This window comes from Agelaius phoeniceus, chromosome W (genome assembly GCF_051311805.1).
Source record: "Agelaius phoeniceus isolate bAgePho1 chromosome W, bAgePho1.hap1, whole genome shotgun sequence".
Classification (NCBI taxonomy): Eukaryota; Metazoa; Chordata; class Aves; order Passeriformes; family Icteridae; genus Agelaius; species Agelaius phoeniceus.
Window position 1 is genome coordinate 1225851 of NC_135301.1, and position 6145 is coordinate 1231995.

Genomic DNA, 6145 nt, shown 5'->3' on the forward strand with positions numbered 1-6145 from the left:
ATCAGGAGCAGAGTTAATAATAGATCTGTCCTAGAGACAGAAGCTCTTGCCTTTTTACCTCACTTTTACTTAAGGAGCAAGGGAGATATTAAATCCAGACTGAACACGGTAAAATACATTATTTTAGTTATGTTTACTTTTGCAGATTGGCCAAAATAACGCTTCTTTGTTTACACTGCAGAATGTAAAAGAAACATAATCTTTTTTAATGAAAAGAAGATACATTCACCCTCATGGGCAAAGGGCTACATTACTGGAGGAGATTTTTAATGTGCAGTTTTCTAATATGATTTAACTACCTTGTAATTAGACCAGCAGATTACTCAAACCATGAAAATGTATCTAGATCATATTACACAGCACAAACACATTTTTCCTGCTTGTGTCCATGATTATGTCTGAATTTTCATTAAAAAGCTCAAAATTCTAACTCACCCTCTAAATGCCAGTCAGTAATTTACCACCAGTGCTTGGCAAAGGTCCCTGGGTGAGAGAATGGAAGGGGCACACACCAACCCACGTTGAATTCCACGTGGGCATCGAAGAGAGCGACGACCGGCGCTGTGGCTGCTCTCCAGCCGCTGACTCGGGAGCGGATCAGCCCCTCCTGCCTGCTGTGCCGGACAGCCTTGATGAAACCTGGCTCGTGGGCATTCACCTCATCAACATACTGCTGCAGCTTCTCCTTGAGCTCCTCTGTAGAAGGGCAAGAATTGGGCGTCAGCAAGAGATGCCAGCTCGACAAGGTGTAAAAATCCGCGCTTTGTGTCGTAGATGAGCGATCCCCATCCGGGGAATGATGTGCTCTGACTCCATGATTCCAGAAGGCTGAACAAATCCTTTATTAAGCTTTATTAAGCTGTACTATATTACACTAATACCATATTAAAACTACACTAAAGAGATACCAAATACTACTAAAGAAAAACACATGACTCTCTGCAGACAGTCACAACACAGCTTTGACCCAATTGGCCAATCAGTCCAAACAACCCTCGCTGGTGTCCAGCTCACAAACCACTTCTGGCAAACCATCTCCATGACACATTCCACATGTTCCAAACAGGAGCAGCAAGTAGAGATAAGAATTGTTTTCTCTTCTTCTCTGAGGTTTCTCACTGCCTTCCCCAGGAAAAGTCCTGGGAGAGAGAATTAAATCTCTCTTTGTTCAGAGAATGCGAATACCACACTTTGAGTAAAACAGGAGCAGCCTTCACACGGCTGCTCAGAACTCTCAAATAGTCAGTCTAAAAGGAGGCAAACAAAAAGGAGAAGGACCATGAATTATTTAGCAATAAAAAAATTTCAGATATAACTATTTAGCCTACATGACTGCCATCAGAATCCTGGCACTGTTTAACAGTAACAAGCCACAAAATGAAGTGTCATAGCTACATAAGAGTATATTATTTTACTGTAACAAAAAACAAGGCACCTGTCTTCTATTTCCAGGAAAATAAATAAAAAGCCTAAGTATTTTCCATGAATATTCTCTACCAATATTGCAAGAAAAAAAAGAGAACTAAGAGTAAAAGGCATTATTTTTCTCTTTCCATTTTTCTTTCTCAACTTTGACAACTGGTTTCTGTCTTGACTAAAAAGTTCAACAACTTTGGCTCTTAGAACAAAGACAAGTAAAAGCTCTAGAGAAGAATCATTCCTAATTAAAGTATAATAACTCTTAGATCAACAGCTATTATCTCTCTGGTTTAAAGACCACTGCATGAGAAAACACAATATGTGGAGTATAAATATTGTGTTCACAATGATTATTAACTGAAAGCAATGTTCACTTCATTCTTTATTAGCATTCCTATGTTCTATTTACATTATGGTATCGCTCAGAATTCCCTTTGGGACAATAAAGTCCCTTTATTCTGGATCTCTCCACAAATCCAGCAATGTCTTTGCTCTGATGCAGAATAATGCTCCTGTGGCTATTATGCTGTACTGGGCATTATCAAACCTGCATTAAAGCTCAATGCTGACTGTGAAAACCCTAGCAAGCCATTTACCTTCTCCTGAGGAACGGGTTCCCCAGGGAAGCAGTCACAGCACCAAACCTGCCCGAGTGCAGGAAGCATTTGGACAACCTCAGATACATTCTCAAGTGAATTTGGGGTGTCCTGCCATTGAGCCCCAGGCAGTTTGAGAATCTGAGAAATCAGCCTTTCACGCTGGGAGCTGCTCACCTCCAACAGATCTGGACAAGCAGCATGCTGGAATGGGTAATGGCACAGAAAATTAAAAGCAAGCACACTTTGTGAGCCATATTAAATGTTCATCCTTGGAAAGGAGGGGGGTGTGTGCTCTCTTGAGCTGACAGAACAACAGAGCTCATCAATTGCAAGTTCATCCTAAAGTTCATCCCTGCTGTTTGTGCAGACTCTTGGACATCCACCAGGTGTGATGCAGCTGTTTCTCAGGCCTTGCAGGACTCTGCATGCCATGTACCTTTGAATCAATGAACTCTGCATGAACCGAGAATATCACAGAAAAATCCTGATTCTTACAGGTTTTCAGACAAACAAGAATTAAAAAGAAACAGTCTGCTGATCATGTCCCTCACAACATTTAAACTGCAGCAATATTTTAGGAATTGACTGGATATATTCCCAAAATTTTCAACATTACATTGCCAATAACTATTCAATTTGTTTGTCTGTGACTGCATCACCTGGAATAAACACTTACATAGCATAGAGCACTCTTCTGTTTTGGATTTGACTTGCTGCTTATTGATCAACACACTTTTTCTCCTTTATCAAGTAAAAAAACCCACATTAATTTCCTTCACGCTTGTGCCAAACTCCATGTTCTTACTGCTCACCCCCGAACACACAGAGATTTGTAGCAAGCACAGAACTATCAAACCAACCACTAGCTAACAGCACATTAAATTGAAAAGAAGACATTTATGTTACTGTAATTCCATGCACCTAAAAATAGCACAAACCCGTTCTCTATTCCCAAAATGCAGCACTGCAGAGGATGACTATCAAAACGTGAAGATTAAAGCTTTGTTCTTGGTCTAAGTGGCTGCTCACAGCTCTGCAATACCAGAGGCTTTATTTGCCACAACAATGCAGCATCACCACGGAGGACAGAACTGTGAAAGGAAAGCAGGCTCTAATGGAGGACTCGGAAATCAGGAGCCTGGACAGAGTCATTGCTCCATCAGTCACTGCATTTCAGTAAGTGCGCTACTCTTACTCCTGCCTTACGCATTTCCTAACGTGGACTGACTTTAGAAGCTTGAGTAAACACAAAATCTATTTCATAGCTGTTGTAGTGCATTTCTATACTTTGTAATACTTTGAAGTAGTTTTGTTTTGTATCCCCATATTTTTCCCAAATCGTTTATCCCAAACTGTACCCCCCTCCTTCTCCCTGTGTTATCCCTCTCCCAGGATGAGATCATCCCCAAACCCCCACTCTGGCTCTCTGTCAATCACTCAGCCTCCCATCCCCTCCATGCAGAAGTTTCGGTCCAAGTCGTCCAGTGATCAGCCAGAGGCCAGGGGTCAGCCCCCCGAGCCTTGCCCCATACGCTGTCCTGTATGTCTGTCCCCCAGCATCCATCCCTTAGGGTCACTTAATGGTTGGTAAAATGTTATCTACTTTCAGTTTCCACCTCCCTTTAAACGTGACCTTGGCACATCTCCCTGGGGCTTGGCAGGAGGCCCCTGAGGTGCAGGAGCTCCTTTGGGATCCTAATAAAACCTTGGATTAACCCCTGCTAAGAGTCGGCCCTTTATCATCTACCGCTGTCTCTGGTGTCTCTTGTGCTGCACAGGGGCCCAGCCCAGGTGCCCTCAGCACCCTCGGGGCACAGAGAGTGTCTCCCCCCAGCCCAGGTGCCCTCAGCACCCTCGGGGCACACACAGAGAGTGTCTCCCCCCAGCCCAGGTGCCCTCAGCACCCTCGGGGCACAGACAGTGTCTCCCCGCTCTCGGCCGTGTCGGGGCTCCCAACCCCGGTGTCTGCCGACTCGGGACTGGCCCAGGGTCCCTGAGAGGCTCGCAGAGAAACAGAGACAACTTAGGAGCTCCAGACATCTTGTGTCCATCTACAAATCCCATCTAGAGTCCAACTACACCCCACATTACAAACTCCCAGGGACTTCTCCTACTGCACCAGGCTACGCAGGAGGGCAGAGCAGCTCCAGCACAAATGTGTGTGCTGACACCCGTGACACGGGACAGACAGGACACCACAAACAATGGAGACACAACACAGACAGAAATCTCTTGGCAAAAGGGATAACTGCGAGCACCGAGAGCATGCCAAATGAGACGACCGAGGTGAGACTGATGGCAAGCTGACGTGGCTCAGAAAACACTGAAGGAACAAGATGCTAACTGAATGATTTATTCCATAAACTGAAGAGATGGATGCCCGAGAATCCTACAGTCAGAAGCCTCTACCTGTCCTCACATTGTTTCAAGCTCTAATCTGCCATAATGGATCCTGGCAGGGCATAGCTGTCCGTACAGCTCAGAACAAGACCTGAAAAGACATCTGACCGGATGCTTCCAAAGAGAGATGCAATTCTGATACATGTCTGAGCTCCCCAGGCAAAGGTTGTAGGGCATGGATGCCGGGCCAAGAAATGCAGAGATCACAGAGGATAAGAACAATGCCAAGGTTTCTGACAGGCCCCTCAAAGGCCTAAGGTAAGAGACATGAGATACCCAAACAACACACAAGGCACAATAGACAAGGGACATGATACACACTGGGACCGCTCTGCCCTGCGCACCTCAGCACTGGGATCAAAAGTGAGACTTTGCTTTTATGGGGCCTAAGGGGCCACTTCATGGACACCCCCCACCTCCAAAGTGGACTCAAAAACCCATCCCAGTATTTCCCAAACCAGCACCCTGCTTTCATCCCCTCTGTGGGTCGTAGCCCTCTACTTATCTCTCAGACATCTGGGGATGCCGGTCTGTGTCAGGTGCAAAGGAAGGCTGCCTCGACAGCTGGGAAGGTCCTGCTGGCACTGTTGTTCAACAACTTCCTGTTGTTTCTTCGTCTGCTCCAATAAAGAAAACAAAATATCAATGCATAACCTCAGCAGCACATTGGCCAAAACCCAACAATTCTGCCACTCACTCTTTTCCCAAGAATGCCCGGCTCCTGGGGCCGCACGCTTCAGCCGCACTCGGAGGCTGACGCCATTGTCGTGGGGCACGCCTGGGCTAAGAGGAGACGAGGGGATGTGGCGCTGCTGAAACCTGAGCGGAGCCTCGCTCCTCCTCCCTACTTCCCTGACTCACCGCAACTCCTCGGCCATTGCTGAAGGCTGCCCTGGTGACACCTTTAAACAGAAAAGGCAGAGGCTTCATCGCCGAGTCCCGGGATTCTTCCCCAGGGCTCGGGAGAGCGGCAAACCCAGCGCGTCGGCCGGTTGGTGACTGGGGCTTGGCCTACTCCGAGTGGATTGCCTGAAGCGCAGAAACAGGAACAGATGCTTAGAGCTGCACCGCAAAGTGAGACTGGAGCAATAACAACTGCTCCTGTACGCTACTCAATGCTCACCTTGCCCATCTCACCTTGCCTGCTGATGTCCAGCTTTACTTCCTAAAAAGAAAAAGAACAGAGCTGTAACAGAGTCACACTTGACACTCTCCCTGCAGAGACAAACGGTGACTGACCTGCTCGGGGGAACCTCCTCACTCGGGATGGGCGGATGGATTTTGCCCTGGATTTTATCCTTCTGCATCTGAAAGAAAGCGAGGACAAACGTCAAAGGGCTGCAGGATATCTTCACAGCTCCAAACATCTTCTGTCTATCTAGGAATATCATCTAGAGTCCGGCCACACCCCACAAACTGCGTGTCCCTGAGCCTTGTCCTGTTGCAGCAGCCTCTGCGGCAGGGCAGAGCAGCTCCGGCACAAACATGTGCAGACACCCGTGACACAGAACGTGACCAACGGGGGGACGTTAAACACGACACATTATGCTTGTGGTGAGGGCCTCGAGGGGAAAAGGCAAAAGGGACCCCAAAGACACAGTAGGTAACACGGTACACCCGACAACACGACACGGACCGGAACTGCTCTGCCCTGCCCGCCTGCACGCTGCCATCAAATGTGGAGTCTCTCCCCTTAGCTGTCCTAAGAGGCCCCTAGGACAAGATTG